The 16,904-nt window shown below is 43.5% G+C and overlaps 1 long non-coding RNA gene across 2 annotated transcripts; it reads left to right on the forward strand.

Moving 5' to 3' along the window:
* Nucleotides 1–5,516: 5,516 nt before the first annotated feature.
* LOC113891426 lies at nt 5,517–16,883 on the forward strand. 2 transcript variants are annotated; one of them, XR_003510760.1, is made up of 4 exons: nt 5,517–7,182; nt 8,700–8,770; nt 14,499–14,745; nt 15,773–16,883. It is a non-coding gene; the product is annotated as an uncharacterized LOC113891426 (long non-coding RNA). The 2 variants fall into 2 exon arrangements; XR_003510761.1 differs by lacking the exon at nt 15,773–16,883 and having other exon boundaries at nt 14,499–15,002.
* The last annotated feature ends 21 nt before the right edge of the window (nt 16,884–16,904 follow it).

A 16,904-nucleotide genomic window follows, 5' to 3' on the forward strand; every position in this document is an offset into this window, starting at 1 on the left:
AGAGAGGTCTGGAGATGCACGAAGAGGGAAGTAGGCCATGTAATAACAGCGGCAGAGACTGGAGAGCTGGAACTATAAGGTAAGGAAAACCAAAGATTGCAACAACCACCAGAAACTAGAAAGGACTCAAGTAATACAGTGACCCAAGGCAGAGTTTATTCCAAGGATCCAGAGCTGATGAGATGAGACTTTCCGAACTTAGAAGCTATCAGCACCAGCCTCACTCACAAGCCGTCTGGTCTGTCTCCCTCACTGTAGTCTTTCCTTTTATAAAGGAGTGATTGTCAAGAAAGTAGACAACTGGGCGGATAAATAGGAATGCTGAGTTAAATGCTTAGCAGCCAAATTTTACCAAAGAGCAGTATAAGATGATCAGAATTCAGAAGTCCTAGGAACCGAGTATAAACCTAATGTTGAAGGGCTCAACAAATTATTTGGAGCTCTCATTTCAGCAGCAGTCCTCTTGTAAAGGACAACCTAGAGACTATGGAGATTCAAGGAGTTTCAGATTCGTTCCTGATTTACAAGTCAAGCATGGTTTGTGACAGAGAAGGGTCTAAACTAGATTCAGGAAGCTCCATTCTTGTCATAACTGACCAATCACAGACCACTGTGACCACAACTGAGAGCAAAGTGAAGTTTCTTTAGCTAGGTGAGGACCTGAAGGGCATCCTTGTAAGAGAGTTGGAACAAACTTACAGGTCTGGACTGGTGCTGGGTGATTCAAAGACGGGTTAACAAAATGGAGGCTGGTAGTGATGTGGGTGCTGTCAGGAGCTTGGGGCTGCTCAGTAATTGAATACCTTGGTAATTTTATCTAGGAGGCGATACATGTAAAGCAGAGATAGAGTTATTGACAAAAAGAAAAGTCATGTCAGAAACAGGAGGTGCATAATTACTTTATGCAGAATGTAGTTGCAGAATGTCTCATCTCTTGTTTGAGATGTGCCTGCTGAGTGGTTCTGCCCTGTCTGGGTCCACTGTCTTCACCGAGCTGCCTCGTCTGATCATTGATATATTGTTGATATATTATGACCATTGTTTATGTTTAGGTGGGGCTGTTGCAGCCTTTCTACTACTTGCCAAGACTTCTTCCTTTTCTAGGAGTCCGGCCTGGAGACCGCATTTATCACTTCTGCCTACATGCCATTGGTTAGGACACAGTCATGTGGCTACAGCTAAGAGGATGGGAAGTAGGTTTTAGCTGTGCCCAAAGGAAATGTGAAATAAGTTTAGTAATTATGTGACACTCTCTTTTCATTGTTGTTGTTGTTTTCTCTTTATCCCCATTTGCACTCCCATAAGACATACAACGTAGTATTTAATATGTGTCCTTCTGAAGTACCTTCTATATGTTTAATTAGTTAATATGAATCTTTGAAAGATACATAGGATTGCTTTGAGTGCATTCATAAAGTGTAAGTAAATGTTCATTGTGTATCATTGTGATAATTTTTACTGTATTTTTGAGATCCATTTCTGCTGCTACATACAGATCAAATCCATACCTCCTGATTGCTTCAAAATATTATGTTTTATTCACATTCATTTGACATTTTACTTACCATTTCACCACGTACAAGAAGTCAAAAGCCTTACTAATTTGTCGTATTTATTCTTCCAGCTATTTTTGCCGAGTGGAGCACCCCTTAGTGGCTTACGATAATGATTTTATTTTAATCACATGTCTGCGGTTGGCCTGGGACTGGCAGAGACAGCTCATCCGTGTTCCACGCACTGTTAGCTGGTGCTGGCAGGTTCTCCGCTGACTGCGGCTGGAGTCCACTGAATGCTCTGTGGCCTCTGGTGGATGATGTTGGCCGTTGGTTGGGGCCTCCGCTGGGGCTGTGTGCCAGAGCATCTACACACAGCGTGTCCATGTAGCTGTCCGGCCTCCTCACAGTGTGGCGGCTTGGTTAATCTAGTCCTGGAAGAGGTTTCAGTTTAGCAGATCTGTCTTTGATGTTGAGAGTTACAACTTGTCTTTCTATCCTTTTAAATAAACCCTTCTTTTTGTGATAAGACTGTTTCAGTAGACTTTCTTGACTTACACTTGAAACTGTTGTTGACAATCCTACTGCTGTCTGAATAACTTGATGTTACTCTTGATTTCTCTCCATGCTCTTTGATTTCTTACACCACTCAGTTTAGGTATAATAATAATGCTATCAGCTCCCATTTATTGAATGCCTATCACACACCAGACACTGTACCCTGTACTTGGCATTTAAGCCTCACAATAACCCACTGAAGATGGTTATTTCCCTATTTTTTGGAGGAAGAAATGAAAATTTACATGGATTAGGTCATTTGCTCAGGTTATATGTAATTGATAGGTATGGAACCCAAACCCTACTCAGATCTTTCTAATTTTTAGTCTGTTTTCAGTCTGCCATACTGGACCTGACGGGCGTAATTTTTATCTCCTAAAAAGCAAACACAGTTCTGTAGCATCAAGCTGTGAGTTGTCCATCAAACCACTTCCTCCTGTTGCTAGGCACATGACTAGATTCCTTCATTGCAGTTGGGCTTAGCCACATGGTTGGGTTCTACCTACAGCATGTGAACAGAAGAGATAGACCCTATTTCATGGCCAGGCCCAATAAAATGTTCCGTTTCCCGTCCTTTGTGCTCTGCTTCTGCCATCTATTAATAGTTTATGGTGCCTAAAATGACCTTGGAAACCACACATTGATGATGGCAAAAACTGACAGCCTGGGTCCCTGACAGAGGTCCCTGCCACCAACCTCAAACCTCTATAAACTGTTTATATGAGAAGGAGATAAATTTCTGCTTATTTAAGCCATTATGTATTTAGGGGTCTATTTATTACAGTAGTTAGCCTCCCTTAATTTTTATGGACTGTTTCAATTATGCTTTTGTGGGTAACAACCCACCTCAAAGTTTTAGTGGCTTAAAACCCACAGTCTTCACTCATGATTCTGTGAATTAGAAACTTAGGCTCTTGCCTATACTTGTTCACGCAGCTGCAGCCAGCAGGTGGGTCAGCTGGGGGCTGACTGGTCTAGCGTGGCCTGACTCATGTGTCCTGAGATAAGAGCTAGAGCTGGCTGCTGGCTGGACCACATGTCTCCAGCAGGTTTGCCTGGAGTAATTCACATGGTGGTGGAAGCATTCTCAGCAGCGAGAGGGGGCAAGCCCCAATCTGCAAGTACCTTTAAGGCTTCTACTTGCATGTGTTTGCCAATTTAGCAGTATCCAATGCAAGCCACATAGGTGGAGGGAAATGTGATTTATTGGGGAGTGCTCAGTGCACGCACTCTCCAGACATGCTATAGTACTCATGTGCGAAGTAGGCAAATCGTGTACATGTGTACAACAGCTCAGCCACACATTTGATAAGAGATTCCAGCTTTAAGCTGTATTCATAACCTCTGAATCAAGTTGTAATAGCAGGGTTGGTTTTAATAAAAATTATAATGATTTTGTTTTAAAATTACATTTCGGGTCTATATGAAAAATGAAATATTTGCCAATACGTGATACGCTCAGGTTAGTAGCACTGGCACTATAACGATGATGTTGTAGTTTATGGCCTAAATTTACCCGATGTTTTATGAATTCAGTTTATCAAGAGCCTATGGATTTGTAACCAAATCCATACTGTGAAGCAATCTTTAATTGCTAGATTTTTAATTTAGATCTTTTAACTCTTTAATCTTTAGATTCACCCTTATTTAGGGTCACATGTAAATAAAAAAGTTAGAAGTTCAGTACTTCCTCACTTTCTTTTACCTTTTGCTTTATTAGGCCACACTGAGCCACGTGTGAGGGCAGAATGCTTTCCTCTCTGCTCAGGGTAAAGTACTTTGCATGCTTTGCCTCCGTGATGATATCAATACAGTGGTTAAGGCCCTGAGTTCTGGAGCCAGAATGTCCAGGGTCATATCCTATCATTTCAGCTGGTTGTGTGACCCTGGGCAATTTAACTACACAGTGCCTCAGTTTTTGCATCTATAAAATGGGGATAATTACCACAAAGTAACTCATAGGATTTTTATGAGATTAAATGAGATAAAGTATATTAAAAAAAAAAAAAAACCCTTAGTTCAGTGCCTAGCCGGTTAGAAGAAGTCATAATGATTTTTTTTTTTAATTTTAGGTTTCTTGAGGTATAATTGACAATTTAATATTTTTAATTACTCTTCAGACCTATGAGAATGAAATATTTACCAATACATCAGAAACTCAGGTTTGTAGGAGATTGCCTATTAGGAGATGCAAGCTGAAGCCTCGACATAAAAGTTTCAAGATGTATATAAGTTACTTTCAAATGCTATAGCAAATGGGAAAATTATGTTGAAAATATAATAAGGTTAAACAAATATGATAAAATGTTAACACTTGTCAATCTATGTAGGATATGAGTGTTCATTTCTTATTTCAGGTTTTCTGTAGGTTTGAGACCTTTCCTGGTAAAATGTGGAGGATGGACATTCTCTCCCCAGTTCTCTCAGCATCCCATTTTCTTTTCATTCCTCCTTGCTTCCTCTCATCTCCCCCAGATTCTCTCCCCAGTCTCTCCCATGAGGGCCTCTTGTCTCTGCTCATCTACAGGTCTCTCCTTGTTACGTCCTCACGACTAGCAGCAGCGTTGCCAGTGTAAGTGGTAAACATACAGCTCTGGAGCCAGACTGCCTGTGTTGGAATATCTGCCGTCTCTCTTACTGTGTGACCTTGGGCAAATGACTTTTAAACTCTCTGTGGCTCCTCCAAATGGTTGTGAGGAGTGAAGAAACAATGAGTATCTATAAATAATTAGAAGAGGGCCTAGTATCTTGAGAGCTTTCTGTAGGAATTTGCCATAATGGTACTATCCTCCTGGTGTCCTTCACTTCTTTTCTGTTCGGCAATGAGGGGCCCTGCAGCCTTCCTCCTGAGGACAGGTATTTGAGGGAAGATTGCAAATGCTTCTTACTTAATACCTTTTTTTTTTTTTTTCAACACAAAGGAATTGAAATGAGCAAAACTCTTCCTGAAAAAGGTTTCCACATTTAGAAGAAATATATTCTACTCTGTTTTTGCTTTCCTGTTACCTTCTGAAGAGATGATTGTTTAACAGTAAAATCTTGCATTAACCCTGGATGTCGACCATGGCATCAACACCTTACCCTAACCTCACGAGCCCACCTTGTCTGCACTGTCTTCTTAACTTACTCTTGAAATGGCACAGCCCTTCTTCCCGTGTGAGGCCAGTCTGTCACCTGTGCTGGAGATCCCAGCCTCCTTGCCTTCTCAGGAGCCATGCATTCTCTCTTATTCCTTATTTCTCTAGTACTCACCTTTCCCTCCCATTCCATCTTTTCCATGCACATTTAGCTCCTTCTCATCTTAAGTTAGGCTTCCCTGGTGGCTCAGATGGTAAAGAATCTGCCTGCAATATGGGAAACACGGGTTTGATCCTGGAGAAGGAAGATCCCCTGGAGAAGGAAATAGCAACACACTCCAGTATTCTTGCCTGGAGAATTGTATGGACAGGGGAGCCTGGCAGGCTACAGTCTGTGGGGTCGCAAAGAGTCAGACACGACTGAGTGACTAACACTTTCATCTCAAGTCAGACGAGGGAACCCTCCCTAGACTCCATATCCCCTTTGAGCCACCGTCCTGTCTTTCTGCTTCACATATTTCTGGAAAGATATTTTCCTCTTCCAGTTATTTCTCAGTCCACTCCAGTGGCTTCCCTGTTGCCAGTTTAACAAAATGGCTGTTACTAAGGTGACCCATAACCTCTGTGTCACTAAATCCATGGGCATTTACTTTGACTTACAAAAACATTCAGCAGCAATATAATCTCCTTATTGAGACCTCTTTATTCATCATTGGCTATCTGTTGTCCTGTCAATAATAAAGTACTCTGTCTTTGACCCAGCAGTCTCAGGTCTCATGCTAGCTTCCATGAAACAGTGTCTGACTTCTAACTTGTGAGTAGGCCAAAATCCAGTCCCAGACATGACACTGACCATTGTAGTCCTAGCAGTTCCATAGTGCTTTGCATGAAGTAAGCGTTCAATATTTGTGAGATGGATGGATGGACAGACAGACGGACTTTCTCAGTTCTCCCAAGATACTGCAGGGATCAGACCTGAAGAGCCAACCGTGTTGCTGGATTCATTCTGGGATCGTGGGGGGAGACAGCTGAGAGAACATGAATGTTAATTTGATCTGAAGTTTCTCTGGGCTCATGTGTCTCATTGGAGAGTATTTTGAACTGCCAGCTTCTCTTCTGAAATGTAAACCATCTGACAGAGGTAATCCTATTAGTTCCATTTTATTCTGAATTACTTGAATCCACGTACTGTTCTAATATTTAGCTGAGTTTAGCAGTAGCGCGTGGGGAGGGTTGATGTGGGAGGTCTGCAGCCTGGGGTGGGCAGAGGCCTGGGTTCTCTGTTTCAGAGGGGGAATTCTGGATATTCCTGGGTTTCTTGGAGAGGATGTGACGGTGGGGGAACCAGGAAGTGAGAATGAGAAGTGGGTAAGAGCAAAGGCACATTTGGTCGGCCTCAAGGTCTACGCAGAGCCTGCCAGCGGTCACTGTGGACGTGCCATGGAAGTTCATCTCTGAAGCCGCTGGTGCCAGAATGCTTCAGACTGTAATTGTCCCTGTTGGGATGGATTGTTCCCCTTTTACAAAGTAACAAGCATAGTTTTTGCACATAGAATAAAATTATTTTCAGGACAGATAAAAGAGTGAAAAGAATGAATGAGAAAATTAAACTTATACCTATTAAGATTTCTTGAATTAGACACTGAATAATGTGTAGAAAGGCCAACAGCCTTTACGTTGACAGAGGGGTTCTTGGAATAGACAAAGGTGACAAGAATTATCTAGGGTTTGTCTATCAACAGGAGGGATATCACCCCTAAGGGGGTAAAAGTTGGTTCTTGGGGGGAAAAAAGAGTTTAGCTATTCAATGGCCTGCAGGGTCAGGGTACCTAAACAGAAATACAGTATATTTGTGGTATTAAGAGTTTTATGGTGGAAGAGGGGATTAGGTAAAAATGTCTTACAATTCTCTTTACAGGGGTGATAATGAAAAAAAAGTTGAGAAAACTGGACTAGATGATTCAGATGGAAGTATAATGTTGACCACCAATAGGCCCTCCTTTTGGGAATATGTGTTGACTCAGCAGAAGGAAAAAGATCTCACACATTGTCTGGTGAGTACCCACTGGGAGATCTAAAAGCAGCGGTGGGCAGCTGGGCCATTCCCTGGAGCTGCTCAGTAGGTGATGAGTTGCTGGCTCCGTACAAATGCGGTGCCCAAGATGCCAGGCTGATGGGTCCTGGCACATATGGCCAGCTCCTGGACAAGACACAGCAATAGGAGGGTATGAATCAGGATGGGAGTCAGGATTCCAGTGGCTAACCTACCTACCTTCCATGCTCCTTCTGCTCTGACCTCCCTCCATCACTATTCTCTCCTGCTAGCTCTCAAGACTGCCATTATTCATTTCTGCTGGAGGCCAGGGGATCAGTAGCAATGTCAACCAAGTGGGTGAAAAGAATGGTAGAAACACAGAACCACATGCTGACATCAAAGACAGAAATGACCTTCAGCCATATGGATTCAGTGTAGAACGCCAGATAATTCACTCTAACGTCTGTGAAATCAAATTAAAATGCAAATAGACTTTTAGCTTTCTTAATCCCTGCTTCTGAATAGGACCTGGACAGGCAGCTCCTTAATAAAAATGGAGACAGTGTCAGGTATGTCAAGATGCTTCGTTCTTACGTGCGGGCTAAGTCACTTCAGTCATGTCCAGCTCTTTGTGATCCTATGGACCAGAGCCCACCAGGCTCCTCTGTCCATGGGGTTCTCCAGACAAGAAGAGTGGGTTGCTGTGCCCTCCTCCAGGGGATCTTCCCAACCCAGGGATCGAACTGGCATCTCTTAGGTCTGCCTGCATTGTCAGGAGGGTTCTTTCTCGCTCATGCCACCTGGGAAGCTTAGTTCTTATCCCATAGGTATTCAGCCTCCGGCTTCTGGTTTCTGAGCTGCTTACAAGTCTAGACTCTGATGTCAGTTCGAAAATGGCAATGTTGTTTCAGAGGGGCTCTCAAGGTGGGGAAGGATGGCTTAGCACTGCTCCCTCTTTTGCCCTATCTCTGATGCTCATGCATCATAAGGTCATGCTACCCCACTCCAGTACTCTTGTCTGGAAAATCCCATGGATGGAGGAGCCTGGTGGGCTGCAGTCCATAGGGTAGCTAGGAATTGGACACGACTGAGCGACTTCACTTTTCACTTTCATGCATTGGAGAAGGAAATGGCAACCCACTCCACTGTTCTTGCCTGGAGAATCCCAGGGACGGGGGAGCCTGGTGGGCTGCCGTCTATGGGGTTGAACAGAGTCGGACACGACTGAAGTGACTTAGCAGCAGCAGCAGCAGAGGGAAAAGGTGTGATTAGATAACAAATGTTGCTACTTCTAGGGCCCTACAACATGTCAGACACTGTTTTAAGTGCTTTATAAAAATACTTATTAATTTACTCCTCGTAACCAAACAGCCCTGCAAAGGGAGCAGTACTACTACAGATGGAAAGCTCAAGTACAGAAAAGCTAAGTCATTGTCCAAGGTCACACAAGTCCTGGTAGCCCTGGAATTTGAACCCAGACCCTCAGTACCCACAAAACTGGCTGTAACTCTGCTGTTTCTCTCCCTAATTTAACAGTGTCTTTGAAGTCATGGATGAATGCACTGACAATGAAATTGCTGTTAACACCATGTACTTTGGATTTTTATGTAAGTAGAACACGGGATCAGTATCCGCACCCCCTACACAGTTGAATCCTTCAGGCCACTTACGTAATGGACTAATCGTTGGATACATGCTGCCCTCTTGTGATGGAGATCATCCCAGTACGAAGCTTCTCCAGCTCTCTGGAATACACCCACCTCCTTTGGTCCAGTCCCATGGTTGTGGCTGGCAGAGGATGTGTGGGCTTTGAAGAGTCAGATGTGGGTCACCCGACATTCTCCAGGGTGTTCCTCGCCTTGAGACTGTCAGTCAGTGAGACTTGAAAACAGGAGTCCGAGTCTTGGAGCTTTTTGCATCATTGGTATATGAAAATAAGACCAGGCTTCCCAGAGCAACACTAAAGACACCCCACCTAAGTCCTTGGGGAGCAGAGTTCATTTTGTTTAACTTGCCCTAGTGAATTCGGATCAGGTTTAATAGGCTTGACAAAAAAAAAAAGTCAACTGGAGAATGAACTGGAGGTCACAAACTGTCTAAACAGAGGGAAAATAAAGCCAGCCAGAAGACCTGTGTTCTAGTCTTGCTCTACAGATAATGTGTGTGACCTTGAGCAAGTCACTTTTGCTCTCTGAGCCAGTGTCCTCACTGGCATGGTAAGAAGGCTGAACTAAGTGAGCTCAAAATCTTAGCTATTACCAAGTCCAACCTTCTACAGGAAAGGAAAATCCCTTTCCTGAAGGGAAATCCGCCCCCAGCCCCCCATTTTTATACACATTCTCATTAGTAATTTGATATACATATGCAAATTCACTAGTCCTCATTTTCTTCACTCAGGAAGTTATCCCCGCTTCATAGGGGTCTTGGGAAGAATTAGTTACACTTGACCCAGTGCTAATGGAATCAGTCAGACTGTTTGTTTAGACAAAGTAGAGACACATACACACATACACGTTTAAAATCAAGGAAAACTGATTTTGAAGATACACTTACTCAGTTATAAGTGACTGTCTTAGTGCCACTTGAGAACAGATGCCAATGTAAGGGCCACTCGTGAGTCCCTGCAGCTGCAGGTATTACCAGGGCCTGTCTGTGGTGGTAACATCCCTGTGTGTGTGGGCAGGGCCTGGGTGCCAAGGCACAGGTCCAAGGCAGGGAGTCCCATTCCTATTCAAAGGAGATAGCACATTGTTCTCTTAACTTCCACCCCCTTCCAAACCATTTATTAGACTCCTAAACCTGATGGATTCATGTAGATTGAAAAAAATAATAAAAATTTACAGCAAGAATCTTTGACTTGCTAATCCCACTCCAAAGAAATAATCCTAAAGAAACTTTTTTACTTCCATAGAAATGTCTATAATAATCATCCCTACAGCCAGTCTGGACACCTGAATGTCTAACACTTGGGACATAATTAAGCAAATTAACATACCAATAGAATACAATTGATAATTATAAAGATTAATAACTGGGGAAATTAAATAAATTATAAATGTTCACTGTGATTCAGTTCAGTTCAGTCGCTCAGTCGTGTCCGACTCTTTGCGACCCCATGAATCGCAGCATGCCAGGCCTCCCTGTCCATCACCAACTCCCGGAGTTCACTCAAACTCACGTCCATCGAGTCGGTAATGCCATCCAGCCATCTCATCCTCTGTCGTCCCCTTCTCCTCCTGCCCCCAATCCCTCCCAGCATCAGAGTCTTTTCCAGTGAGTCAACTCTTCGCATGAGGTGGCCAAAGTACTGGAGTTTCAGCTTTAGCATCATTCCTTCCAAAGAAATCCCAGGGCTGATCTCCTTTAGAATGGACTGATTGGATCTCCTTGCAGTCCAAGGGACTCTCAAGAGGCTTCTCCAACACCACAGTTCAAAAGCATCAATTCTTTGGCACTCAGCTTTCTTCATAGTCCAACTCTCACATCCATACATGACCACAGGAAAAACCATAGCCTTGACTAGACAGACCTTTGTTGGCAAAGTAATGTCTCTGCTTTTCAGTATGCTATCTAGGTTGGTCATAACTTTTCTTCCAAGGAGTAAGTGTCTTTTAATTTCATGGCTGCAGTTACCATTTGCAGTGATTTTGGAGCCCCCCAAAATAAAGTCTGACACTGCTTCCACTGTTTCCCCATCTATTTGCCATGAAGTGATGGGACCAGATGCCATAATCTTCGTTTTCTGAATGTTGAGCTTTAAGCCAACTTTTTCACTCTCCTCTTTCACTTTCATCAAGATCTTGGCTTTTTAGTTCCTCTTCACTTTCTGCCATAAGGGTGGTGTCATCTGCATATCTGAGGTTATTGATATTTCTCCTGGCAGTCTTGATTCCAGCTTGTGCTTCTTCCAGCCCAGCGTTTCTCACGATGTACTCTGCATATAAGTTAAATAAGCAGGGTGACAATATAACAGCCTTGACTGTGATTATAACTATATAAAAAGATGTCAAAATAGTCAACCCTAAAAAGGGAAATTCTGACATGGATGAACTTTGAGGACATCATGCTAAGTGAAATAAAGAGTCACAGAAAGACTGTATGGCTTCACTTATGTGAGGGAACTAGAGTAGTCAAAATCAGAGAGAAAGAAAGTAGTAGGTGGTTGCCAGGAGTGGAGGCAGGGGGAATTATTGTTTAATGAGCATAGAGTTTCAGTTTTACACGAGTAATTCTGGAGATGGGCATTGGTGATTACACAACATATGAATGTGTCTATACCACTGAAATGTATAAAAATGATTAAGATGATAAATTGTATATTACATGTATTTTACCATAATAAAAGTCTCCATGTAGGCAAAATATGGAAAAATGATATGCAAAAATTAAGTTGTTATTAGCATTATTATAAGCATTTTTTTCAGTTTATTGTGATCCACACAGTCAAAGGCTTTGGCATACTCAATAAAGCAGAAATAGATGTTTTTCTGGAACTCTGTTTTTCGATGATCCAGCAGATGTTGGCAATTTGATCTCTGGTTCCTCTGCCTTTTCTAAAACCAGCTTGAACATCTGGAAGTTCACGGTTCATGTATTGCTGAAGCCTGGCTTGGAGAATTTTGAGCATTACTTTCCTAGCGTGTGAGATGAGTGCAGTTGTGCGGTAGTTTGAGCATTCTTTGGCATTGCCTTACTTGGCATTGGAATGAAAACTGACCTTTTCCAGTCCTGTGGCCACTGCTGAGTTTTCCAAATTTCCTTGCATACTGAGTGCAGCACTTTCACAGCATCATCTTTTAGGATTTGAAATAGCTCAACTGGAATTCCATCACCTCCACTAGCTTTGTTTGTAGTGATGCTTTCTAAGGCCCACTTGACTTCACATTCCAGGATCTCTGGCTCTAGGTGAGTGATCACACCATCGTGATTATCTTGGCCATGAAGATCTTTTTTGTACAGTTCTTCTGTGTATTCTTGCCACCTCTTCTTAATATCTTCTGCTTCTGTTAGGTCCCTACCATTTCTCTTCTTTATTGAGCCCATCTTTGCATGAAATGTTCCCTTGGTATCTCTAATTTTCTTGAAGAGATCTCTAGTCTTTCCCATTCTGTTGTTTTCCTCTATTCCTTTGCATTGATCGCTGAGGAAGGCTTTCTTATCTCTTGTTGCTACTCTTTGGAACTCTGCATTCAAATGGGAATATCTTTCCTTTTCTCCTTTGCTTTTCACTTCTCTTCTTTTCACAGCTATTTGTAAGGCCTCCTCATACAGCCATTTTGCTTTTTGGCATTTCTTTTCCATGGGGATGGTCTTGATCCCTGTCTCCTGTACAATGTCATGAACTTCTGTCCATAGTTCATCAGGTACTCTGTCTATCAGATCTAGTCCCTTAAATCTATTTCTCACTTCCACTGTATATTCATAAGGGATTTGATTTAGGTCATACCTGAATGGTCTAGTGGTTTACCCTACTTTCTTCAATTTAAGTCTGAATTTGGCAATAAGGAGTTCATGATCTGAGCCACAGTCTGCTTCCGGTTTTGTTTTTGCTGACTGTATAGAGCTTCTCCATCTTTGGCTCAGGAAGCAACAGTTAGCAACAGTTAGAACTGGACATGGAACAACAGACTGGTTCCAAATAGGAAAAGGAGTACCTCAAGGCTGTATATTGTCACCCTGCTTATTTAACTTCTATGCAGAGTACATCATGAGAAACGCTAGACTGGAAGAAGTACAAGCTGGAATCAAGATTGCTGGGAGAAATAGCAATAACCTCAGATATGCAGACGACACCACCCTTATGGCAGAAAGTGAAGAGGAACTAAAAAGCCAAGATCTTGATGAAAGTGAAAGAGGAGAGTGAAAAAGTTGGCTTAAAGCTCAACGTTCAGAAAACGAAGATTATGGCATCTGGTCCCATCACTTCATGGCAAATAGATGGGGAAACAGTGGAAACAGTGTCAGACTTTATTTTGGGGGGCTCCAAAATCACTGCAAATGGTGACTGCAGCCATGAAATTAAAAGACGCTTACTCCTTGGAAGGAAAGTTATGACCAACCTAGATAGCATATTAAAAATCAGAGATACTACTTTGCCAACAAAGGTCTGTCTAGTCAAGGCTATGGTTTTTCCAGTGGTCATGTATGGATATGAGAGTTGGACTGTGAAGAAAGCTGAGCACCAAAGAATTGATGCTTTTCAACTGTGGTGTTGGAGAAGCCTTTTGAGAGTCCCTTGGACTGCAAGGAGATCCAACCAGTCCATCCTAAAGGAGATCAGTCCTGGGTATTCATTCAGTTCAGTTCAGTCTCTCAGTCTTGTCCAACTCTTTGTGACCCCATGAATCGCAGCACGCCAGGCCTCCCTGTCCATCACCAACTCCCGGAGTTCACCCAGACTCATTTGCATCGAGTCAGTGATGCCATCCAGCCATCTCATCCTCTGTTGTCCCCTTTCCCTCATGCCCGCAATCCGTCCCAGTATCAGGGTCTTTTCCAATGAGTCAACTCTTCTCATGAGGTGGCCAACGTACTAGAGTTTCAGCATTAGCATCATTCCTTCCAAAGAAATCCCAGGGCGTGTTCAGTGGAAGGACTGATACTGAAGCTGAAACTCCAGTACTTTGGCCACCTCATGCGAAGAGTTGGCTCATTGGAAAAGACTCTGATGCTGGGAGGGATTGGGGGCAGGAGGAGAAGGGGACGACAGAGGATGAGATGGCTGGATGGCATCGCTGACTCGATGCACATGAGTCTGGCCGAACTCCGGGAGTTGGTGATGGACAGGGAGGCCTGGCGTGCTGCTATTCATGGGGTCACTAAGAGTTGGACAAGACTGAGAGACTGAACTGAAGCATTGTTTAAAAAATTTTAATATTGTGATACTGCTTTTGTAATACAAATGTGACAGAGAGGAAACTGTCAAGGAAAAAAAAAATCAAGTTATTTTGATATTTGTTATTTGCCCCAAAAAGCACCTAAGTAGGCGTGGGGAAAATCAGAAACTTGTTTAGCATCCTTGAACTTATTTTATAATTTACTGTGGTTTAAAATCTTTTTTTTATTACTCATTCATTCATTTCATTACAAATCACTGGGGGCCTACAATCTTTTTAGTGCTTAGTGCTTCTGAAAGAGTTTTAAGCTGGTCTGGGTGCAGTTAATTCAGCTTGAAGTCTGTGAGAATCCTGCTGGGACGGCCCCTGGGCCCTGTAGCTCTGCTGCCAGCCCATCTGTGCGACAACATGAGCTTTGGCCTCCTTACCAGCTAATTCCGCTTTTCATTAAAATGCCTCTCTATGGACCTGAGATGATGGTCATGCTTTTGCCTTTCAGGTCCAGAGCAAGGATTTTTATTCCTGTAAGTGAGCAATTAGTTACTGGAAATAGACATGTGTCACCCCTGGAAGTGGACCAAAACACCAGCGAGCCAAATGTGCCTTCCCAGTTGGGGAGCTGAAAGGGACACCTGGCAAAGGCTGGCGGGCCTGGCTTTGTGGGGTGGTGCCAACTTCGCTCTGTTCTTACTGTGCAGTGAAGACGTGGATGCGCCTCCCTCTGTTCAGTGAGTGACACGTAAATGGTAAGAATGATGACAACTCATGGCTGTGACTTTTCACTGAAGGAGTCAGGATACTGCAGGAAGCTCAATGTTGAATGCTTCTAGACTTGAATTTGAGAACTTCTAGTGCTATATTTGACCTTGTTGGGACGTTTCCTAAGCCTAAGAGTGTCAAGGGGATACCGGGGGATGCCACTGTGAGCAGAAATGAGAAACACTGGTTTTAGAATTGTTGTTGTTTAGTCGCTAAGTCATGTCTGACACTTTGGGACCCCACGGACTATAGCCCTCTAGGACCCTCTGTCCGTGGGATTTCCCAGGCAAGAATACTGGAGTGGGTTACCATTTCTTCTCTAGGGGATCTTCCTGATCTAGGGATCAAATCCAAGTTATCATACTGTGTATTGACCACTGGGGGCTTCCCTGATAGCTCAGTTGGTAAAGAATCCACCTGCAGTGCAGGAGACCCTGGTTCGATTCCTGGCTCAGGAAGATCCACTGGAGAAGGGATAGGCTACCCACTCCAATATTCTGGGTTTCCCTTGTGGCTCAGCTGGTAAAGAATCCGTCTGCAATGCGGGAGACCTGGGTTTGATCCCTGGGTTGGGAAGATGCCCTGGAGAAGGGAAGGGCTAACCACTCCAGTATTCTGGCCTGGAGAATTGGGTCACAAAGAGTCAGACATGACTGAGCGAGTTTCACTTTCATTGAGCATAGATCCTGCACCAGCGTTGTGCTGATCTCCATGCAGCAGCTCATTTAATCCTCATAACAACTTTGCAAGTCAGTACTCTGGGATTTCCGTTTTCAAGGTAGAAATTGAAATTCTGACAGTCTTAAGATGTGGCCCAAAGCCCCACAGTGATTTTACATGGCTTATTTTATAAGTTCCAAGTCAACATGTAGATCTGAAACACGGAAGCTGTGGTTTCTTTCCTGAAATCAACTAACATGTCCTGTAGAAACAGTTGTATCCTAAGTTTGTGGAATTCCTCCCCCACCTCCAATTTCCTATTATCTTTTTCTTGATTTCTCCATTTTTCTGCAGAGAAGTTCACCTATGGACAGTGGAGAACCTTTCCAACAAATTAGGAGTCTAATTTCACTTTTGTAAGAAAATCCATCATTTGCCATCTGGAAGACCAAAGTATTTACAGGTTAGAATTTAACCCAATACCACACAAATTCAGTTTCCCTTAGAGGCAACAGTTTTAATTTTCATAGTCTCTAAAAGTAGTAATATTTGGTAGTATCTGGGTTCACTTTAGAATCTTGAAAGTTTAGTTTTAGCAGTTTATAAAAAAATATAATTCTGTCAGCTGGGAAGTGTGGTTCTCTGACTTGGCAAGTCTGAAGGCTGTTCTAAGCACCCTTGGCCTTCAGCTCACCAAGCGCTCATTCCTTTATGTGATCTGGGCATATCTGCTGCTCAGATATTCTGGAAGAGAGGTCCTCCCTTGGGTGGGGGTGGCGGTAGTGACTGTTAGGCAGATACCCAAATCTGGGGTGGCCAGGACCTTAGGGGAATAGCTCCCATGTGACTGTACAGGATTTTCCCCCTAACTTTCAGGGCTAACTTGTTGAATTATACCCTTCTTAACTGGGGGTGCTGTATAAAGCCAGGCTGGACTTCTGACAACTCCAAGGTACTGTTGAATGGCCCCCCACTTACCTGTCAGCTCAGTGCCTCTTGCCACAGTGGGTACAAGCCCACCCTGGCCCTCTACTTGGCAGTGAACAGCCGAGAAGGGTAGGGGACAGCCCATCAGGAAACAGTGGTGAGGGCCATGAAATCTGGCTGTGCCAGCGTACCCTGGCCCCAGCCACCAAGGACTCAATTATTCCCTCCGAGAAGCCGCTTGTGTGGACTGGGAGGTCAGATGGAGAGGCCTCAGATGCTTTCTCTGCCTTCTTCCTTGTCTTGGTAGGTGGAGGGACTTGTGAAGGATCACACTGAGGATGCTTCTGACTGTTCCGCCTCTGGTTCTCCTCACAGCATGTCACCCCGGGGCCCCACCCAATGCAGTAAATGCCTCTGAAGGGGTCACAGCGTGCTTGCCTGGCCGACTTCCTTTTTAAAAGCCCTGACTCAGACAATTGAAAGGACTGATGTTGAAGCTGAAACTCTAATACTTTGGCCACCTGGTGCAAAGAGCTGACTCATTTGAAAAGACCCTGAT

The sequence above is a fragment of the Bos indicus x Bos taurus genome, chromosome 4 (genome assembly GCF_003369695.1).
Source record: "Bos indicus x Bos taurus breed Angus x Brahman F1 hybrid chromosome 4, Bos_hybrid_MaternalHap_v2.0, whole genome shotgun sequence".
Taxonomy (NCBI): Eukaryota; Metazoa; Chordata; class Mammalia; order Artiodactyla; family Bovidae; genus Bos; species Bos indicus x Bos taurus.